This window comes from Lichenostomus cassidix, chromosome 1 (assembly GCF_008360975.1).
Source record: "Lichenostomus cassidix isolate B80296 chromosome 1, HeHo_3.0, whole genome shotgun sequence".
Classification (NCBI taxonomy): domain Eukaryota; kingdom Metazoa; phylum Chordata; class Aves; order Passeriformes; family Meliphagidae; genus Lichenostomus; species Lichenostomus cassidix.
This window is the reverse complement of record NC_139479.1, coordinates 107546424-107569397: the sequence shown is the minus strand read 5'-3', so window position 1 is coordinate 107569397 and position 22974 is coordinate 107546424. Positions and strand designations below refer to the sequence as shown.

At 35.7% G+C, this 22974-nt stretch overlaps 2 long non-coding RNA genes across 4 annotated transcripts in view; both read left to right on the top strand.

The window, feature by feature from the left end:
- The window catches only part of LOC146445501 (uncharacterized), a 33401-nt gene extending 28355 nt beyond the window's left edge, over positions 1-5046 (top strand). Inside the window, exons 10-11 of the long non-coding RNA XR_014855199.1 lie at positions 269-364; positions 4973-5046. This is a non-coding gene — a long non-coding RNA (uncharacterized LOC146445501). The remainder of the gene's footprint in view (positions 1-268; positions 365-4972) is intronic.
- A 1792-nt stretch (positions 5047-6838) lies between these two features.
- On the top strand, positions 6839-20416 carry LOC146445500 (uncharacterized). 3 transcript variants are annotated; one of them, XR_014852317.1, is made up of 6 exons: positions 6839-7343; positions 7927-8232; positions 13704-13852; positions 17338-17425; positions 17531-17683; positions 20263-20416. It is a non-coding gene; the product is annotated as an uncharacterized LOC146445500 (long non-coding RNA). The 3 variants fall into 3 exon arrangements; XR_014852327.1 differs by lacking the exon at positions 7927-8232; XR_014852361.1 differs by lacking the exon at positions 17338-17425.
- Positions 20417-22974: the final 2558 nt, after the last annotated feature.

The following is a 22974-nucleotide window of genomic DNA, read 5'->3' as shown; positions in this document are numbered from 1 at the left end:
ATGACTTTTACCACAAAAGACCTCAAGGAGTTAACATTTAACCCACACATTTGCAGAAGTGTTACCATATTGTCATACAGAATTTCTTTTGCCTTCTGTTAGAACCAAGTTCACATCATTATTTAGTGGGTTGAGGCCACCATTTACTGCATGCTGCTGGTGCAAAACAGTTGAAAAATGAGATTTCTGTTATGGTACAGAAGTTGTCTGCATAAGAACAAAATCACCCACAATTTTTTTTTTTTTTTTCCTGTTTGCATGGTAAAAGAAAAGCTTGAGACTGGACTTGTACAGGGAGTTTGCACAGACTGATGGAAAGTGGCTGACCTGCTTGGGGCACAATTGCAGGATGCTGAGACTGCAGGTAATTTTACTAAAGACAGTTTTTACTTAACATTTAACGTTCATCAGAATCAGAGAATAGCATGGCAAAAGGCAAGATGAAGATCAGGGTCCAATTTTGTGAGTTAGAGCATTAGGCAAGCATTGCCTTGTACCAAAATGCTTCTCTTCCACCCTTCACTATTAACAGAAGTGAAATAAAGCTATGAATGTGTAAACATAACAAAGACTGATTAAAAATACTCAATGTTGTGTATCAAGGCTGAGTGCATTTGTGCATTCGAGGCACTTGGAAATTTCAAGCAGAAGGTATTGGTTGTAAGTGGAGTCTAATCTCATTATTCTTTAAGTCCTGGAAAAGGCATACTTAAAGGATTAGATCTATTAAGTGTGATCAGCATGGTCAGCCTGTGGCAGCTAGTTTTGATTAATGCACTTATTCTCTCAAAAGGAAAAAAATTGTTTTAGTGGGAGGAGAGAGAAATTGAAAAATGGACACTTAGAGTAGTATGAAAGAACTATCATATTCTAAGTAGCATTTAATAGTAACTTGTGGTGTCATTTTGAAATAACCTTTACCAGAAGGCTAACAACTGGCACAAGCTGGATCCTAACTTGAACCTGCAGTTTTCAAACCTTACATACAGGATCCCTTACAGACTCTAAATTAATTTCCTGTCACATGTTTTATGTTTGATAATGAGTGCTTAATTCAGTGCGAAAAAGATTTTGAGTTTCATGTCCTGGACTTGTTATCAATTTGGAATTAGAGTTTGGACCTGCATTTCAATAACTTTTTCTATTCACTTACCTGCAAAAATGAATATAATTCTAGTTATTTACTTTCTATTGTGGTTGTATGACTAATGTATTTTAAGATCCTTGAAAAAATGCTGTCATGGAGCAAAGTGTTTTTATGGACTTTGCACTATGCATTTTAAAACTGCAACTACAATATTGGGGGAATTGTTTTATAAGTGAAATTGTTTTATGAGTGTTATCAGAAATGTTTTGAGAAAAGCTTGGAACTGCAGGTAGAATTTGGTGCAAAAGGTCAGTTATAGAACTGTATTTCTATTGCATCCTTGAGAGATATTTTATTTTTTGTACCAGTTTTAACCTTGAATAACAGTGCTATGGCATCTGTGAGTTCCTGAACATTGTTTATTATTTTCTCAAATCTTGCTGATTTATAGAAGTAGTTCTTCAATCAGTAACGTACTTTTCTTTGAACTTCTTTCTCCCTTCTTCCTACTTCCCACTTCATTTTAAGAACTTTAGTTGTCTGAAAAGATGTAAACAGTACACCAACCCTTCTTAAAATTCCACTACCTACCTGTTATTCTCTCTTTTTTTCTCTGATGGATATAATCAAAATTCTTATTCTTCCTCTTTGGTGTTATGTACTTTACATGACATCTAGAGGCCAAAATTGATGTGAGCTGTAATTAATCTTTCTGTGAGGCTTTATAGACCCGTTGGTAAACCAGAGATGGGAATCACACTGTCTGCATACTAAAGTTGTTGGACATCCCAAAACAAATCTGCATTCAGAAACTGTATTTCATGCTGTCATTTTCCAGCAGATGTAAAAGATCTGTTGAGGGGGAAGAAAAAAATAATAAAAAATAGGTTGTGTGTAAAGCAAAGACTGCATTTGTTTTATATGCAGTCCCCTGTGCAATTAGTTCATATACAAGTTGTACAATAATCTAATTAGAGCCTCTGACATTTGCTGTGACAACCAGAAGCCTTTAGGTAATCAATAATGTTAATATAAAGTGGCTGATTAAATACACCTTAATTTCCATCTGTATTCTCAAGATGATATGCAAATCCACCTTGCCTGTTTAATTTCAAAATCCTATCTTCTGGTTCTTTGCTTTGACTATATCTACTTCATCCATCAAAAGATCAAAAGACCAAATTTTGCTATATAAAATGTACTCTTGTTAACTTCATATGCATTTTGTGAGCTGCTTCAAAACACCTCATTCAATAAGCTTGAGTGTAATTAAGTTATTGTTATGTATTTGCAAGTATATTACTGAAGAGAGCAAGCAGAAAATAGCTTTTCTTTTAATAGGTTGAGTTTGCATAGCTTAAAAATGGATTACAATTTTAATTTTTTTTTCTGCTTTCTTATCAGGGAAAGGTAAAGATTCATTTTGTGATGATGCATGCAGGAAAATATTTCCCCCTATTGAAGAGACGCATCTTTTTCTGCAAATTGTTGTGCTTATTAGACCTGCTTTATCATTTTAGGCTATATATTTTAACTTTTTCACCCTCAGGTTTACCATTATCTATATCCTGGTTAAAAACATGTCTCTCAGAATGCAGCCCATTGATTAGCAATTAGCTAAGCTTGTTTCGAGTCATAAACACTTGAGACCTTGAACTGATGCTTACACTGAACCTTCCCAACTAGTTTATCCTTCCTCCTATAGCCTTGGAATTCATTTTGGATTACCAACACTTGGCTACAGTGTATGAGAGATCATTATCAACAGTAGTAATTAGCTTCTGTGTAACATTTTGGCTAAAAAATAAAATTACATTGCTTTAGAACTCTTTAAAATTAGATCATGGTGATGTCTTCATTTAGCACTTCTACTCAGTCCTCTCTGAATAATTTTAATGTTTTAAAGTGTAGACCTAACACAGCACAATACTAAAACTCATTTAAAAGTACCTGAGGAAATTACATACCTAAATTGTTGTGGGTGTCACAATTTCCCCCCCAAGTGACACAAATGTCTTTGTGAATTGGGTTTGCAAGGCCAGATTTTGGTAGCATGGGAAATAAAGTGGTCAGTCAGGGTCAACCTGCTACACTTTGAAATGGCTAAATTTTGACTTCTATATTTCAAATAGAAATAATTTACTCTGCAAAAAAACCCCAGATCAACAGCTAAAATATATGCATAACAAACACATATTCCCAAACACATATTCCTGACAAGTTCCTCTACAGATTCCTGTCCTGTAAACTAAAACCAAAACCTGCCAAAAAAGCAAAACAAAAAACCCTCTTTTCAATTCCTATTGTGCAAATTAAATCACAGTCTTTTCTTCAGTGTATTCAAATACTTTAAGTAAAGTGTTGGAATAAGAAAAGATAAAGGTGACTTAAGATAACATAAGAAAGGATGTTGAAGGCTTTATTGGAAATGCCAGAATATGTTTATTCATAGATTTCTCAGGAATAGTATATATAAGTCTGTGTATTATGCTCAGAAATATTTGCAAAAACAGTTTTGAATTCCTGAAGTTTTAGCATATGTTAGGATGCAAGATGATTAGCATCTCCCAATTATCATTTTTTTCTTTTAAGTGTTCTAGAATTAATTTGATTTGTTGCCACCTTCCAGTTTCCTCAAAATATTTTTTTCACGGTAGGTCTACGCATGAATGCTAACATTGCTTTGTATGAAGTTTAGATATTTTTTTAGTCTATAACAATTATTCCAGGAGAATTATCACCTCCTTTTGATTGACTCATTACCTCTGATGTCACAATTACCTACCAGTATTTAGCCTTGTTGTTGTTAAGTAAAATTAACTATATAATATATACTAATATTATATAGTATATATTATATATATACTATATAGTATATATTATATACTAACTATATAATATATACTAATAAGATATACTAAACTTTTATTTTTCTTGAACAGAAGATTATATACAGAAATTCCACAGCTATTAAAAATAAACTTCAAGAATGCATAACGTTTTCTTTTTGGAGGTCATTAGCTTGAAAAAGACCGACATATGCTAAATGGACCAACACTTTTCTTACAGGAGTGAAATTTTAATTAACTTTACGTCAGACTAATTAAATACCTTGTAATCTCATAGAAAAATTAATCGTTCTCAGAGTAATTTCAGGGATAATGCACTACATTCATCACTTACAACAAAAGCTTTCACAAGATGGCACTTGGTCAGTACCAGTAGTGCAACAAATGGGATTTCCCCTGAGACTTCTCCAGGCTGAGCTGTCCCACAGCCTGATTTCCTCAGAGGACAGATTCTTCACTCCCTTGCCTTTCTTTGTGGTCCTTCCCTGGGCTCTCCCACTGTGTCCATCTCTCTCTCGAGCTGTTGAGCTCAGCCATGGACACAGCACTCCAGGTGTGACCTGCCCAGTGCTGCACAGAGGGCCAGCATCACCTGGCATGGCTGCAAACAGCACAAGGCTTTGAGAAATTCAGGGTGGTTTATCTTTTTTCAGCAGCATAAAATATCCTGCCTGGCCTCCAGCTCTCAGCTAGAGGACAGCAGGTCCCACTTGGGTTGAAATTCAAATCTGCCAGCCTTGTGTGGCTGTCTGGGATGTCTGCATGGTAATGAATATTATGTTTAAAAAACTGAATCTTATCCTCACTGTTTGGTTTCATGGTGGTTTTCTTCCATTTTATCCTTAGATTTTTAATTTACTACAAAAAAAAATTAAAAAAAATTTATATCATTATTTGCTCCTGACAGGTGCTACTTGTTTACTTGTAATTTTTCACATGTTGTGTATTTAGTTTGGAATTTTTTTCCTGGAATTCATCCTGGAATTTTTTTCTTTCTAAAAGAATGTCTCTATACTTTCCATTTCTTGTCTTTTAGGACCTCATCTGTCATCAAAATATCAGGTATTCTGAATAGCAGCTAACCAGAAAATAATCTGATACTGATACAATAATGTAGTAATCCAAATTATATCAGAAGTGAATAATTTGCTGTAAATAAATTGTTATCTCCTCTTCTTTACTACATTTGCTTCATTTTGCTATAAAATGCTTTACTACATTGAATCCAGCATTGGCACTGTGGCTGTAAGCATGTGGCCCTAACTGCCGGACTTTGGGTACATCTTTCCTTGCAAAGGGCATTATTTTTCTGTAGAATAAAGATCTGTGCTACTATCCACCAGGCACCCTGGGTGATATTAAAATAATTGTAGAATGTAACACAATTTTATATTTATACATACAGTTATCCCAAATCCTGTTAGCAGCATGTTTTTCCTGCATATGCCATTCCACAACTATAGCAAAACACTAATTCATTACTAGGGCAGCAATATTTTTGTGCTGTTTTGAGGTTGCAGACTACAAGCAGTTCGAATCCAAGTAATGACCTACCAGTAGGATCTCTGTCATTTATGCTTTAAATGTATTTTTAGTGAATAGACCTTTAAGAAATCAATGAAAGCTTTGAAATGGTCATTTTTCAAGTGGCTAATCTCTTCTTCAGCTTTTCCATTGTATCAGATATCAGGATCATTTAAGACTGAGGCACAAACTACTTTTCTCTCCCAGAACAAAAATCTTTCATTTCTTTTTTTTTATCTCAAGTTTCAGCTCCAGCTACTAGATTTGGGCAGCCTTTTGAATTTACATACAAAATACTTTCCAGATGACTTTGAATTACAAAGACAAGGAAAAGGAAGTTAGATTTACAGGAAATTAGTTTTAGAGATGATATTTATTAGTGCCTATATCTTGTAGCTTTCAAGTACACAAAACTTCCACCAACTTCAATTATAGCCTTATTTTTTCCATCACATATGTACTGCAATGCATGTGATGTGGCATAAATTAGTGCTATAAATTCACCTATTACTTTATTTTCATAACAGCAGTAATAAAAGGTCTTGCCATAATGATTTTAACAATCCATGAGTTGCCAGATTCCATGTAAGGTATCAGGTATTTAAATTTAAATAATCCTCAGAAAATACAGTTTGAAAAGTGGCAGTTTAAAAAAGTAGAGTGTATCTTCAGTTCACACATTGCAAATATTTCAGCTGTCTTGTTGTCATTAATCAGAGTAAAATGTTTCAAAAACTAATCAATTTATGAAGTCACTCCAGGAGTACATACTTGTACATTTCCTTCTTTTTATTATTTTTAAACAGGGATTTATTAAAAGGAGTGATTGACAAGGGTAATGACATAAAGAAAATATTTTTAGAAGGGTATTTGATTGGATTTTTTAATATTTATACTATCTGTTATCATATTTTCACCAATTTTTGCAAGATTTTCTACTATGCTTTAATCTAGTTTTCAGGAAGTATTTTAAAAATTAGGAGACCACTCATTGGATTTGATGCTTAAATATTTCAAACTGCAAATTTTTCTTTTGAGTTGGTTTATAAACTTGATTTTGGGATCGAAATTAGAATTTATTTTCAATGCATCTATTACCAATTCATCAGTCAAGTTTGGACGACCTTTTGTTTCACAGCAAAAGTCGCTGAAGTGCTGCTTGCAGCTTGCTGTGTATGTTTGTGTATGACTAAAACCAATTTCAAATGTTGGGGTTTTTGTTCCTAAAAAACAAAGCCATACAGGCTTTCCCAAATGAAGGCATCTAATATGTTACTTTTATGTTATAGCAATATCTAGTAATATAGTAATACCTCTCTTTTGGTATAGAAGTAACTGAATTGTAGGGAAATTAATCTTACTAGTAAACTCTTATCAATTTTGCTGATTGCAGCCCTTCTTCACCTCTCAGAAGAGTGAGAGAGGAACAACCAATGCAACTGAAGACTTTTCCTGATCTTTCCAAATTCTGTGCCACTGGAGAGCTATGCATTGCTCAATCAACCAGGGGCACAGCCAGAGGGTGCAGACCACAGGATTCTGCTGGGTGTGAGCAGACTGACAAGCAGAGCTGCTTTAGGCTCCAGAAAAACAGTGCAAAATTCCTGAGGAGTCTCTGGGCACTCTGGAAGATTTGCAGCTCCTGGGGAGACTTTAAGTGCTCCTCAGGCACCAGTGAAGCATCAAGGCAGCTGTATGTCTGACCTCCCAGCTTCTGGAGCCCCCATCAGCACTGTGGGATTCCTGCCTCAGGGCTGTCCAGAAGCAGGGTGCAGCTTCCTCCAGCAGCCACCTCCTGACAATTTGTGAAAGACTGATGAAGGCACAGCACAGCTAAGACAAAGAATTTTCATGTATCTCTTCATCCCCAAAGGTTTGCATTGGTAAGTTAACATTCCCACAGGCCAAAGGTGAGGTAGTCCTGCCACAAACCCAGCAATCAGACTGATTCCCAGAGGGATGTGATAATTTTTTGTCCCAAAGGAAAAGAAAGTCCCAGATGATAGACATCAGTCCATTGCAGGTATCCTTCTGTCATATCTGCAGCAGTCTTGTGTCTGTGACTTTACAGTCCGTGGTGGTCAATAATATCCACAGGTGATGTTGTGAGGAGGGACAGATTGAAGTCAGCACCCGGTGTTTTGCTCTGCAGCAGATTTCATGTCAATGTGGACACAATTCTGGTTGCCAAAACCAGCTTTCTGTGCCAAGGAAAGCAAGTTTATAATACCCTGAATACAATAAATGTAGGCTGGATTCAGGGTGAGTAAATTTGGTAATCTATGGAACCTAAAAATTGATGTAAGTCCATTTACATACGCAAGACATAACTGTCAGCACCCTTTTTAGGGGGAATAACACACTTTGCATTTATTCATATTGGCTTCCTAGTTAGAAATGTACTTTCAGGCAAAGTATCTTTCAAGGTGAAAAATAACTATAACAGCAAACTTATCACATTATTAGATCTTCCATAGATGTTTTGGTCCTGTGCACCGTAAAAAACAAAAGAAGTTGAAACCTCTTTGAAGAACCTCGAAAAGACCAAAGGTATTACAGAAAAAAAAAAAATTCTACAGATAAAAGTGAAGCATTGCAATGCCTTGTTTCCACAGAGCTGGTACGTGCAAATATTGAATCAGAGGCTGAGCCAATTAAAGGCACAAAGTCCTTGCACTGTAGAAGTGAAGAGCTGCAAACTGGGAAGCTGAAATAAGAGATGTCAAACCAATATTTAGATGCGTGAACAAACACATGCAACAGTCTGAATAGGTAAATAATTTACCTGGAAAATTTAGAGATGAGACACATTCATGACAATATCCTTGTCTATTGATACTGCCAAAGTGAAAATGCATATATATTTAGTTTAATGTCTTTCCTTTACACTAAGAAGGGGAAAGGAAGAAGACTGACTTTCATCTGGTAAGTACTGATCCAAAGTGGTCTATAGAGATGCTGCATCTTTAGACTTATTGTCTTAATATTATTATTGATTTAAACAATTGAAGTGCCGTTAATGTGGATAATGAATAATAATGAATAATTAGTAGCAGGTGAGAGCAGCAGGTGATCTGGCAGGTGGCTTTAGAAGTCCCAGATGTCAGGCAGTGACAGTTAATGCTGAGATTCAGCTGCAGGTAAGGAAGGGAATTCCCAGCACAGTACGTGAGCTACAGCATCCAGATGGACACCAGAGTTAGAATTTTGTTTTGTGAGCCAGATGCATGGTTTCATGGAAAAAAGGCTAGAAGTTATTTAAAAGATGAGTAAGAATTGAGAAAGTATCTCAGTTTATTTGAAGATCCACCTTAAGGTAGATTCTTACCTCAGCTAATCCCAGAGTCTTCTGTTTATTTCAAAGCAAGTTATATTTTGTACACTGTGAGGACTCAGAGGTTTGAGAAGAGGCACATGAGCTTGTCTGCTTATCAGAGTTTGCCAAACTGGGAAGAAAGAAATCCTGTGCACCACAAGTAAGGACAAGAGGTTTTTCCAGTTCAGGATTTCTTTCCATGGTCTTTGCTTTCTTGAAAGACTTTCAAGAGGGTTCACATTGTCTGTGAATTTGGTGTGGAAAAAATCAAAGCAGCTCCACTGGTACTGCTCAGTAAAAATCACAAAATGCAACCAGGGCAAAACAAAGTGATTTTGACTAAGTTTTGTGTTGAAAGATGATGTTGGAAGATGTGATGCACTGTTTTTTGTGAAGGACCTTGCAGGGCAGGACTTCAGACATCTGAAAACCTCTGTGTTTGTGCAGTTATAGTCAAAGAAAGATAGACACAAACTTTACATTTTCTTTCATAAGTGGAAAAAAAATCCAAGACTCCTGATATCTGGACACATAGAGCAATTGTGTGGGCAAAAGTGAGCTTTAATTTGAAGTGATTGTTTTAAGGCAGAATTTCAGAATATGATGGAGTTGCTTAAACATTATTTCTCATATATATAGACCATAAATACTATGTTAGGCGGATACCTTCTAAAAAGTACCTCCTTTATGCCTAAGCACACTTTTGTTCAAAAGAAGACTGAAAAAACTGGATGTAAGAAAATATGACTTGATAATTTGGTGTAGTTAATAATATACCTGAAAATAGTAAATGGCAGTTGCACCATCACAAATGAAGTTATCTTGAAAGCTTCACTGCCTGGGTCTACTTAAAGTAATAGAAAATATTTGAATTATGGCAATAGTTGTTAATTTATAGAGTATCTTCTGTTTCATTACATAAAATAAAGGATACTAATATTCTTCTCTTCATGTAGACCGTTTGTAATGCACATTAGATCACAAACTTTTAACTCATCTAAGACTATATCAAAGCACTTTTATTCTATTTTTATTTTTGTTTATTTATAGTTCTGTAGCAAATCATCCACAGTATTTTATTTATTTATTCCTTCCCTCAAATAGTCCTTGCTTCAGTATCTTTCATTTAAAAATTAAGTAAAAATTTACTGGGCCATGTCTGGGAGATGCTTGTGTCTATTAATTTCATTAGCTTTTCCCTGATGAATTTTGTAGACTTCACTTCTTCCACTGAGATGGTCTTACTTGGATCAATTAAGTCCTGCCATTTCCTAGGTGGAAAATCAAATTAAATGCAAGCCAGGAAAATAGAATGGTTCAACTATGGCACTCTGCTGTGAGATTGGAGTGAGCTTGTGAGGAGAGCACTCATCCTTTGAAGTTGTTACTATCCAGTTTTGCTTTCCTCTTTTGTCTGCATAATCTGATGTCCAAAATACTGACAGTTCTTGATGCTTTAACAGTGTTGCTCTGTGAGTAGAGCTGACTTGTTGATTATACTGGGGAAAAGCCTGGTTGTGCTTTCCTCCTCCCAGAAAGGAGTACCTGGACTATTTTTTTGAATGCTGCTGGGAAAGGCAGTCTGTCTCTTGGCAGTGACCCAGGACAGTACTTAGTGCAAAATTAATTCTTGTTTTGTTATCTTGTCCTTGATAGACCCAACCCAACAGTGGAACCCTTGGCTCACTCCACTGGTTTGCACATAGAACCCCGAAAACAATTTCTGTGCATTCTCAAACCAAACTCTCCATTTGTATATTCACAGAGAAATCACCTGAATACAATCCCATCTTATGTATATAAATTAATTTTAATTTTTTTTTTCTGATTTTGAGACTTTCCCCAATTAAATAAGTAGCTGTTAAATATTTAGGACATGTTCTGATATCATGCCACAGTGTATTTGAAAATCCATGTGAATAAATGCCTAACGAAGAGAGAGAAATACGCTTTACAGTATTTCCCTGCCTTTACTAACTACACCAAGTATTGTGCATTGGAAAATATGGCAAATCCCCCATAAAAAGTTTCTGACTCCAACAGAGGATTTCTCTTAGCCTCTTTTTGTGTACATAAATTAAGTTTGGAGCTGTGAGTGTGAGTAAAGCCTTAGGGCTTGTTGGACTCCAGCTGAGATGCCTAAGGCTCTGTGTCAAGGCACAGAGATTCTGAAATATTATCCACTGATTAGAAAGTAATGTTTTAATATGAGGCTTGGAGTTCAGCTGCTCTTTCATTCAGTTTGACATCCTCCTTGTTTGCCTTTCTGCCGTCATGTCAAGGATTTTGCTGAAGCTTTCCTCTCTTAGTAAAAATATATCTAGAAAATAAAAAAACCAAAAGCTTCACATTGTTTATAAATGCAGGGTTGCCATGAAGGGTGATGCAATTGGTGCCATTTGGATAATAGAATTCAGATATCAGTGTATATCACTGGATAAACACCACACACTCACATAAGGAAAATCCAATGCTCTCTCTTGATTTCTTTGCATTACCCATTTTTAGGGCATAAGATGAATAGTGCTTTTCTATGAGGAGAAATCTGTGAGTTCTCATTTATTAAGGCAATTCACCTGCAATGTGGAAATAGAGAACTGTTTGTTTGCTCATCTGTTTTCTACACCTTTTTAATATCCAGGTGTATATGACCTAAATGGGAGATGGAGCTGTTTTAACTTACATCACCAGCTAGAATATTGGACTTTTGGGAGTTTACTCAAAGTTAGGAGTTATTTATAGTTCAAAAACAGCTTCTGGGAAGCTGCTGTTCAAAACAAGAGAGAGGCACAGACACTGAACTAGAGCTTCTTCTGAAGGTACTGTATTGTCTCTGAGACTCTTTAGGGGTCTGTCCTAAATGTGTGAGCTTCAAAATTAGTTTGAAAAAATACCCAAATTAAACTCATGCCGTAGTGCTATTAAACTAATAATTTCATATCCAAATATCCTGTAGGGTTTTCTATTCTACACGCTAGAAGCAGTAATGTTCCGTGCTGCTGAAGAATATTTTCACTTAGCGGTGAATGGTTACTCAAAATTAAGCAGACAAGAAGACTGAATAATGCATAAGATCTGTGACACAAGCAGAAATATAATTCCTTTTTCCAGGACCCTACTCTAATGCTTTATCCATAAGATTATCTTTTGCTGTCAAGATCATTTATCTAAAAATGGAATAGCAGAACTAGAAAAGATAGAAGTGAAAGCAACAGAGTTATGGAATGGTTTCTGTATGCAGAATAATTTTATAGACAAGACACTTCAGAATGAAAGAGAGAGCACTGAAGGGGGAATATGATATAAGATTGTAAAATCAAGACTGAGATGAAGGAAATGAAGAATGTTTCTCATAAAAAAGGTGGGAGTGATTTTTAACTGGAACAAAGTAGATGCTTATTCACATAATGGGTAGATGAAGAGTGAATGACATTGCCACAGGATGTTGTGGCATTAGACTGGTTCTAAAATGATAGCAAACATTGAGGAAATAAAAAGCAAGCAAGAACTATTAAATATACCTATTTTAAGCACAAAGGCATTAATAAAGATTAAATGCTGATATTTAACATCTCATCAGTGTCCGAAAATCCATAAAACAGCAAACTGGAAGCTGAGAGTGAATCCAGGAGAATTTGAGTACCCTGTCCTTGAGTGCTTCTCCAGGCATCCTCTGCTCAAAGGCCATACTCAAAGTATGGGCTACTGGGCCAGGCATAGCTTTGGAACTCACTTTAACTAGGAATGATTATCTAGGGTGCTGCTGACCCATTAAACAAGGTATTCGAGTGAGAAAATTAAATGTTTATATCTAAATGTTTAGAATTAAGTATAGAATGCACATATAGCAGTTGTTATGTTGATAATCTTACTCTGAAAGATGTGACAAGGACATAAATGACAAGGATGTTAAGCTATTAGAGAGTGTCCAAAGGAGGGCCAAGAGGATGGGGAAGGGATCAGGAGGAGAAGCCTTATGAGGAGTGGCTGAGGTCACTTGGCCTGTTCAACCTGGAGGAGACTGAGGGGAGATCTCATGTGGTCTTCACCATCCTCATGAGGGGCAGAAGATGGGCAGCCACTGTTCTCTTCACTCTGGTGACAGTGACAGGCCTGAAGTTGTGTCCAGGGAGGTTTAGGTTGGATATCAGGAAGAGGTTCTTCCCCCAGAGGCTGCTTGGGCACTGAACAGCTCCTGAGGGAAGTTGTCACAGCACCAAACCTGACAGAGCTCAAGAAGCATTTGGACAATGCTCTCAGGCACAGGGTGTGACTCCTGTGGTGTCCTGTGCAGGGCCAGGAATTGCACTCGATGATACTTGAGGGTCCCTTCCAACTTGGGAAACTCTGTGATTCCATGACAACACTTATTTTTCATCTGTGTGACCTATAAAGTACATAACCACTTAGTTACTGCAACTATTATTCCAGGCTCATGCAGTGATACTTCATGGCTATATGAAGACCATTTGTGTGGATTGTTATTCAAATCTCTCTTGTCTAAAAATTATTTAATTTTTACTATTTTAAAGAAAAATAGCCATAGAATTGTAACAGCAGTTCTGACAGGGAGTATTTTTTTATTGTGTCATTCAGATATAGATTACGATGGAAAACTCTAGTGCTTTGTGACATTGATCATGTTTTTTGTTTTAGTTCTGAGAACTTTGTTGGAACTGTGTTTGTATTAATATTCTTTATATGACTCAAAGCTTGCAGTCTGGCAGGTTTTGCCTACCTTTCCTTTCCTGAAGCAGATTTTAAGGGAATAAAACTGCATATAAGCTGAACAAGATGTACCTTATTAGTGGCCCTAAAACAAATGGGATAACAATCTGTAAAATCCTAGCTATATACATGAAATAAAACAGGCCATAAAGAAGAATGTTTTTGAGCTGTAATATTGATATCTGTTGTAGGAATCCAGTTAGTCCTGTATCCTAACTTGGAGGATGGCCAGCATGGGCTGCTGAGGGACCAGAGCAAAACAAAGAGCAGGGACACTGATACATCCCAGAAGGGTCTCCCAGTCTCCACCATTTTGCTGCTCAGGGACTGTCTGACCCAGGGATGGCTGTAAGTAAATGTATAATTAATAATTCATTGTGGTCTTCCACTTTTCGTGAACTTGTTCTGTTTTCCCTTGGCGTTGTGTAGCTTTTTAGCAACCACCACGTTTTTTTTCCCTCTTGTCCCTTTCCTCACCATTCACCCCTTTCAAAAATAGGACTACTGTGCTCAACACGAAGTACAAAACAAAATGTGAAAATACACACTAAATCCTTTAAATATGACTAACTAGTGTTTATGTTGAAGAACACAGAACATTTCAGGACAACAGTGTTAAACTTTACTGTCAAAGTTTGTTTTCCATCGTGACTTTTCACATATATCTTCTGAAATTATTAATCTACTAAGCAGTGCTTACTTTTATATTATTTTTTTTATTGAGAAGGAACTTGTATGAAGGCATAGCATTGAAGAAATTTGTGCTTGGTGGCATTAGATATCTATCTATCTATCTATCTATCTATCTAATCTATCTAATCTATCTATCTATATCATCTTTTAAAATGTTCAAAAGTATAAGAACAAATCAAGAACAAACCAACCAGCCTTCTTGCCCCAAACATGTTTTTCTTCTGCCTCTGGGAAGTTGTGTGGTTGCATGTAAGAGATCCAAAACCAGAACCGGAAATGAAGTGCAATCTGTATCTCCTTCAGATGTAGTTTGTGAGGTTGTCGAGGTCCATCACTAAAATATCATTCAGCCCATCAAAACCTTTCTTTCCCAGAAACAGGACCTTTTGTAAAAAGCTTTTAGAGCTTAAATATTGCCAGCAGCTAAATGTTTTTATCTGAGGCTGAAAAAGAAAAGCAGGAGAAAGCTGAGTGAGAAAGTTTTGGGCAAAGCAGCCTCATTATCTGGTAGATTTAATTAAATGTTTTACTACAAATACTGTTTGCAATATTCTGGGACTATGAAATGCATGTTTGCTCAGAAATTTTGTAATAATTTTGCAATAATACTTCTATGTGCTTTTTGTGTGTAAAGGTTTTTACATATGCCCACACTGGATTTTGCTTGTTGGATTATTACTGGTGCTTCTTATGGTCAAATACAGTGGGCCAAATTCTAGCTTACTTTTTAAGGAAAAAAAAAAAAAATTGGCAAAGGACAGAACTTTAGGTAATATTGAACGCCTATATCTTCTATACACAAGCAATATTATGTCTAAAAATATTAGAATTCTAGGCTTTATATTGCAGAAAAATAGGTCATAATAAATAGTTGCACACTGGCATTTTGAATGGCAACCCATACCTGAGTTGAAAACAAGTTTTAGTTAAAAATATTGTTTTCAAGCCACAGTGACAGTGAGTGTCTTCTTTCTCCTTGTACATTCCAAAAATGAAGCTTAGCAAGTTGATTTGTTAGATAGATGAGAAGGCAGAATATTTCACTTCTACTGACATGATTTGTACCTCAGCATTGCAGATCTCCAAGATTTTATATAAATCTGAGTATGTATATGTATGAGAATAAAAAGTAGAAGAAAATGAAAGCAGGAAAGATAAATGTAGTTTGTCACCCCTGATTAGCATCATTTTTTTCCCTTGAATACAGCATGGAAAAAAACCCCTTTATTTGGGGCTTAGGAAATGAATGATTATCTAACTTTTTATAAAGGAAAGATTTTTAAACTCAAAAGTTTGGAAGCTTTGCTGTATCTCTCCCAAAAGAGTCCTACAGTTCTTCCAGTATTTAATCTCACATTTATAAAATAACTATGTAAAATTAAATTGTAATTTTATTTCCTTCTTACACCGAGTGCAAAAATTTGTGAAGGGACTTCACTTCTAAGACTGCTATCGTGTAAAATCTATTTTTGTCCTTCACTTCAAAATAATTTTCTTTCTTTGAATATTTCTTAATTATTTTTTTAATAGAGTTAACTTTAGAAAACAATGTAAAAGAAACTATAGGAAGTTTCTGAGTTGATTAACAATAGGAAAACCAATTGACTTTCAAATACTTAGATACTCCTCCATTTTTACTGGAGAAAAAGTAATATGGCCAAAGGCATTAGTCAGGATTAGAAGAAACATTCAGAAAGATTTAAAATGAAGCTCATTCAAAGTGGTTACGAGGAAAATGCTCCTTTATTTTAAAACATATCTTCTATAAAATAATCTTAGCAGGAGATACCATCAAATTCCTTGTAGGTAATTTTTTTACTATGGGCTAAAATGGTGAAAAATGTGTAATAGGGAAGAGTTGCTCAGTATCAGGACCCAGACTAAAGGTCTTACAGCCTAGGCACGATTCTACATAAAGTTCTTCAGAAAAATTACTTCCCCTGCTCTTTTTTGTCTAATCCGAAATAGGTGACACCAACACAGCAGCAGGGTGTGCCCTAAACTTTGTGGTTTTGCCACCTACCCAGGCAGGCATATTTTAGTTTCAGTTCCCTTCATTTTACTTCTTAGAGATTTGCTCAGGAGACACTGTTAATGTTGACGAAAAGCCTGGTGTCACTGAGCTCATGCTGATAAAGACAGAAGAGAGAAGGGCTGTTCTGAGGCTTGTTTGAAGATTAAATACATCTCACATCTAGACTGGGAGGTTTTGACTTTCAAACCATGAGAAGGTGCAGTGACTCAACGTGAATCAGAGATGAGGCACTCATAGCTGCCTTCCAGCATTAATGAGCATTAATCTAGGATGCTCTTACACAAACATTTGCCTATTTCCAATGAAAATTAAGTTCCTCAAACAATTGCAGTTATAGAAATAATATTTGGAGCAAGGGGGTATTAGAGTTATTCACCCTGTATGGACATCATGTCATTTTTACCTGTCAAAATCCAACTGGCATCCAAAGTGAAGAATTGATTCAATTTGTTTGAAAAGTTAGAAGTGTAAGAACTAGAGATTGCCATAAAACATCCAGTGAAAATCAGCGCTGGTGCAGTGCTGTTTTGTTTTCATCATCTGCCTTATTAAATTTGTGATATCTTTTGTCTCTATCTATGAATCAAAAACTGGAGATAAAGACTCCCAACTTTTGTTGCTGTGAGCTAGAAACAATATTCTCATTTGTATTGCTGGCTACAGATGATTCAGTGAATACCAAGCTTCAAGGGCAGGGTATCAGATCAAACACCAGCAACAAAACAAAATTCTCCTTTATTGACAACCAACTTTCACACAGAGTGCTAGGTGATACCAGAGTGATAATTCTGCACCCCAGATGCTGAAGGAAGGGGCTGGCACAGCCAGCCATTTCCACTGTGGACTCAGTCTGAAGACCACTCAGTTGATGCTGCCAGATACAGCCAGGTTTTGTGGATTGATATGAAATTCCTTGATATGAAATTCCTTGCTATTTCAAAGAATAAGCAATTTGAGCAGCAGTTCCCGCTGTTCCTAATTATCCTTCAAGTTTTCCCTGACAAGGGATTTTTTCAACACTTTTCTGTGTTGCTCAGCATTCTTCAGAGCGAACTAAGCCTTACACACAGCCTTATTTTTTCACTGTTTTTGTTGTGCCCAACAGAACTCTGTGTGACATTCCTCCATTCTACATGAATTCTGAGGTCACTGCTTGTTTGCTTCACATGAAAATGGTTTCTTAGAGTAACAAGGTATTTATGTATGTAATATTTCTCCTTTAGTTGTGTCTAACTATTTGTGACAACCCTGGAAGAAGTTGTCAAATTTCTTTGTTTACATTTGTTTATGGTGTTCAGATTACAGCCTCACCACCTTCCTTGCTGCTGTGACAAGTTCATTATTGGATCCCACCCAGACATCCCACACCTTCTCTGCAAACAAGGGAAAATCCCCTTGGCCATCCTCAGTGTTTGTGGAACTGACTTACAGAATTACAAACAGGTCCCAAGGTCTGTATAAATACATATATGTATTAAATATCAATTCCTGGAATGATCCAGAAAGGCATTTACATGTTCATTGTAAATCCTTTACAGTTAACACTGCTGAAGTATTGAAGTTTCTTTGTGGTTAGGTTTGTTTTCTCCAAGGATGCATCAGCTGGTAAAAGGACAAAGCTGAACGTGATGTGAAAATGATAAATGACTACTTCCAAATGGAGGGTACTTATTTGGAAGTATTTTATTATAGGATTGTGCTGTGTAATTTCAAATTATTATTGTTTTTAATACCTGAAATTTAAATTGCATTATTTCACAATTTTGTCAACCTAAATAATTATGAATACATTAAATGAAAGGATTAAAAACTTTTTTCTTTTATCTCCTTACTACGTATTATTGGAATATTCTGGTGTTTTAAAGAACTTTTAATCAAGTACCTTAAAGTTTCTGTTTCACACCTTTATTTCAACATTTCATTTTTTTTTCAAAGGTGTTTTTCTATAGGAGGTACAATAAATGTGGGGGGACAAAGCAAATCTTAGGTCCCATATCAAAACACCATTTTTTATGATCTATTCCTGCTCAGCACATCACTTTTCTACAGAGTTCCTGCAGGGTTTTGCAATATTCACCTGTGCAAGAAACAACACACTGTAATTTTTCTTCTTTAATTTCCCTGTAGGTCCCCTCCAACCCTGTAGGTCTCTTTTTTGCAGGGATAATCAGTTTTCAGTGGCCTCTCCTGCGGTGCTTTTAATGAAGATGTTGAGTCCCTTGAATAAGGAGATTGGCACATAAACAAAATGTGTACAGTCCACGTTGTACCTAAACCAACAATGGCACTACAGTCTAACAGGTGACACGATGTAGTGTTTGAAGCATGGTAGATAATAAAAAGAAATATGGAAAAGCTGTCAAAATTAGGAATAACTGCTGAGTTAGTTTGCACCAGTCTGAGGCCGAGAGTTGCTGTATGGAATAACATCCATTTGATAGGGTGTTCTGAGTGGTGGGCTTTGGAAAAGAATGAGAATTTCCATAGGAAAAAAGAGGATCTTCATCTCCAGGGGAAAAAAACCTCTTTGGAATACTTGTCTTGCAAATAGAAAACCCCCATGATATTCATAAATTTGTAAATCCTTATGTGAGAAGTCTTTCCTTCAGAACTGAGGGAGGACTTATAATTTATACTATTCGTGATAAGAATGTCAAAATAAGAAGCCTGACTTGGAGAACATTTATCTTAATTTTACCTGTCTAGAAATTTAACCAAGTGAAAATGAAATAGCTTCTGGTTTTCATAATCTCATTTATTTTATTACATGTTACAGCAGAGAAATATATCCTGTGATTAAAATTTTCAGAGAAAAGCTCATACTTGTAGGTAGGCACCTGCACAAGTTTTGCAAATGTTGAACTCCTGCTTCCATCTACCTTAGAGACATTGGTAAAATTATTTTTATTTTGTCATAAATTCACTCAATTTCTGTACAGAGCAACGAAACATTGAAAAATGAATAGGTGATACATGATGGATAAGAGAACAAAATATAACTGAGACCTGTCTGGAATATAGAATTTAGCCCACAACCATCTGGATTTTGCTTACAGCTGATTTTTAATACTTTTGTTAAATGAAAGATATTTAATGAGTTATCAATATGTAAGCAGGGATTGCAGAAGTGGGCCTTGTGATTAGGTAGAATGAGATTTATTTTGAAGGTTCTTAAAGAGAATATAAATTGCACAAAAACAAGTTTAAAAAAAATACTTCCTTTTACAAATTTTGTGGGTTTATTTGGTTGGTTGGTTGGTTGGTTGGGTTTAGGGTTTTGTTCTTCTGATTTTGTTTTTTTATTAAATCATCAGTGTTCACATCCTGATTTAAGTTTCTTCAGTATAAATCCTCATGAGATGTTGACTTAAACTAACATTCTAGTCTTTGCTATTGCTATTCCAACTCACTAAAATCTGTGGAATCACTCCAGATGGGAGCAGCTGCAATCAAATTCTTGTCCCTTATAATTTAGCTTAAGCAGAGAACAAAGCCTCTGTTTCCATGAGAAAGTCTTTAAAGTGTAACAAATATTGATATTTAGATATTAAGAAAAAAATTGTTTTATTTTTCTTTTTGAATTCTATTCCTTTCTTATTTGATATGGAATTCTACTGTCCAATATGTAGTTCTATGGAAAAAAAAGTCTGGTTTTGTTTTGCTATTTTTATCTCTTATCTAACTTGGACATAATTAATCTATTTAAGAAAAACCTTTTTGACTTACGTCTTGATTTTGATTTTAGCTTGATAGCTGGAGAATTTGGATCTTTAAACAGTCTTTGAAATTATCATACATTTGATAATATTAGTTGCATCTTTTATTTTGTAATATCAGGAATTAGCATATATTAACATTGCTCTTCCTAATTATTAACTTTTAATGTATGAGAAGCAGTTCCTTATTAAAGTACTAAAAAAATTAGGTAAAAACTGTCTCAAACTGTTGAACAAACTTGAATTGAATAATTTATGAGACCCAAAAAACTAATTTTTGGTTTTTGTATTGCATAATGTTTCTCTACTCTTAGGTGTAACACCGCAAGGCAAAATGCCTCCACCGGTCAAAGCAAGAATTAAATAAATTAATAACGCAAACTATTTATGTGAAAGAGAAGATTATTAATAAATGGCTAATTCCTGAAAGGAATTCATCTTTCAGCACTCACTGAGATACATGAGTTTATTAAGGTAAGAAATACTGTGGGTCAGCACCATTAAGAATCAGCTGTTACTGAAGTAAGAAAAGGTAATGAGTCCTGAAGGCAGAAAACTTAATTTGTTTGTAACAAAGAAAGAACAGTTTAGTGGTCAAATTTCCTGGCTGGGGAAGAAGCTTGAACTTGATTTTGGCAGGAGTGAGAGTTTGTAAGGGCTTACAGTGTGTTTGGAGTTTAAGGTTATTAATTCAGTTAATGTGACCAAAGTCAGTGCCTCATGGATATTCTCCACAGCTCTGAGAGCAGAAAGAGGAGAAATGCTTGTGACTGTGTCTGTAGAAATGCCTGCAGCAGTGCCAGCAGTGTGTCCAGAGACACTGCTCTGCCCTTTGCTAAAAAACCTCCTTGTTCAGAGAAGCTGAAGTCTCCAGAGACCTTCTTGAAGTATTTTAACTTTTTCTTCTCTAACTGATTAATGAGAACTAAAATCTTTCAAGATTCAAACCTGGTTAGGTCTGCATATTTGGGGAGAGAGTGGTGGAGCTACCACAAGGTGCATCTCTGAGTTCAGATGGATTATGCTTCTAGGTGTCACTTCAGCTTTCTGGTGAAAGGTTTATACAAGCACATTTGTGAGATGATAGTCTCAAAAATTTAGTCGTAAATGTTTTTTTGAAGACTCCATATCTAGCAGGCAGTCAAACCTATTACATATCAGGTTCCCCTGTTGAGAAATACAGAATTATCTTGAAAGATGTGAAGAAAGCCTCAAGAGATGTTGCTGTGCCAGAACAAATTACATCTTGAAGAAATCTAAAATAAACACTTGAGTTTTTAGTCAACAAACCTGTAAGAAGAGCTTGTGTCAACACAATTTTCTGAAATTAGACTACAACCACAAGATTGTTTTTGTAAGGCGGGTGACAAAAATTCAAGCTTTCCAGTGAGTCCAAAGGTTAATCTACCATGCTGTGACTCTGTAAAGCCAGCCAAAAAAAAAAAAAAAAGTCAAATATTTTTGAGTGCACACCCCCCAAAATTTCTCTTTTTATTTTTCCTTGAAAAATAAAAACTTTTTAAAGCATTTTATGTAAAAAATAACAGAAGAAAGTATTTCATCCCACACAAAAAAGAAACAAACAATTACTTCCTAAAATTATACACTGAGTTTCAAAACTTGCCTATTTCAATCTACCATCTCCAACTTTTCACATCACAGACAATAGTACTGTCAGTGGAAGGTTAATTTGAAATTTGTATTTTTCAAGCTCATTTTAAAGCAACCTTAAGTTATTTTGTTAATCTGTTGTGATTCTTCAAAATTCAAATATCCTAGGCTTGCAGGCTCTCCGTTTTTCATTAATCTCATACTACCAATAGGACATCAGAGTAAATAACATGTTATTTCCATTTCATTAATACATATTCTGTGAATCCATCATTTGCTGCTATTCAGCTCTATAAAATGCTATAGGTATAATTTCATCCACTATCCATTTTCTAGTTCATTTACTTAGACACACACACACTCCATATCTTTTAGAAAGAAACCTAAACATGCTTTTTATCATTTTGGCTAAGCATCACTAGTCCAAATTATTGTTTCCATTGTTTCACAAATACTTACTTGTTGCCATTATTATGTTTCTCTAGTCACCTTCCTTAACTTGCAAACTTCTCCAGTAATAGATATTTCAGGTATTTTTATTACATGCCATCTCTGTTTGAATCATCTGTACAATATGTTCTTCATCTACTTTTTTCATTCAAAATCAGGAATGCAGCTGTAGGCCAGAGTCATCAGAGACTGTACAGACTGCAGAAAATATTATCTTTTTATGGTAGTCAGTTGCCTGTTATTCACAGAAGATTTACTGCAGTAAAAGAGAAAGCTCTTCAGGATAACCTTTAAAGTGCTGTTTCCACAAAGGATGACTTGAATTCTTACTAAGGCAGTCTAAGTGCTCCAGCAGTGGGAAAAACAAGAAGGGAGGTTTTGAATCATGGGCCTTTATGGCCATGACACATTACCTTCCAGATATCACCATTCACACTTCAATCTGTCAAATGGCACCGTGGGGAATACAGGCTAATGCAGTCATCTCCTGCTAAGGACATAATGTCAACGATTTTATCCTGTCATGCACTCAAAAGAGAAATATGGTTAAAGATAACCTCTGGACACCTACCATGGAGGTGGATTATGAAAGGCGAGCAGTGAAACACCGTGTGAGATTTCTATTGAATGTGTTCCTTCCTGCTAAAATCGCTTGAGGCTGGATGGATTTGTTACCTCAATGGAGTTAAATGGGAGTTAAAACAATGTACAGACAAGGTCATCTTGTTTGAACTGCAGGAATGCCTGGACCTGCAAAATGGGTGTGAGGTCTGCAGTTAAATCTTCTTGGTAGTTTTGAGCATCAGCCCCAGGAATCATCAGCCCCTATTGTATGAAAAGCATTTTTGCAATTGAAGTTGTTTCAAGAGTTTTGCTGCTGCTCTTTGCTGCTGCTATTGTTGGGTTAACATCTACTGCATTTTACTCTGGAAAGAGAAACCCAGCTAAACTACTTCAGTAGAAGT